Raw genomic sequence first — 540 nt, forward strand, 5'->3', positions numbered from 1 at the left:
CAGCATAAGCATACAAAAAATAAAAATATGTGCAGAAAATGTCTGAGAGCACAAAAAACAGAGAAATATAACCAAGGAAAACATGATTTTGTGTGCAATTCGAATAATTTTGCATTAATATTACAGGTTTGTTCAATATGATTTTAAATGTGTTTAAAGTTTTGATTCGTGCTTATTATTTTTTTAAATGCATTATTACATTTTTGATTTACACTTATTATTTTTTGATCCGTGACCATTGTTTGCTATTCTGAAAACTTTGCTTTAATTTTTAAATTTTGTGCAATATAATGTGCAATATAATTTTGCTTGCGTTTTTACATTTTGGTTTCTTGAAAAAAATACTTGTTATTTTTTTATCCATGACTGCAATACATTTGGCGGGATTCCGATCCCATACATATTCCATCAGGATTTATTGGTTTTAACAAGCCACCAGTAGAAAGCAAACAATTACCAGTAGAGACCAACCATTTCCATTAAAACCAGTACAAGTCCCATTATAACCAGTAAAACCATTACAAATTTTGTGATGGTTTC

Source organism: Sinocyclocheilus rhinocerous, unplaced genomic scaffold (assembly GCF_001515625.1).
Source record: "Sinocyclocheilus rhinocerous isolate Xijiao unplaced genomic scaffold, SAMN03320098_v1.1 scaffold3485, whole genome shotgun sequence".
NCBI classification, from domain to species: domain Eukaryota; kingdom Metazoa; phylum Chordata; class Actinopteri; order Cypriniformes; family Cyprinidae; genus Sinocyclocheilus; species Sinocyclocheilus rhinocerous.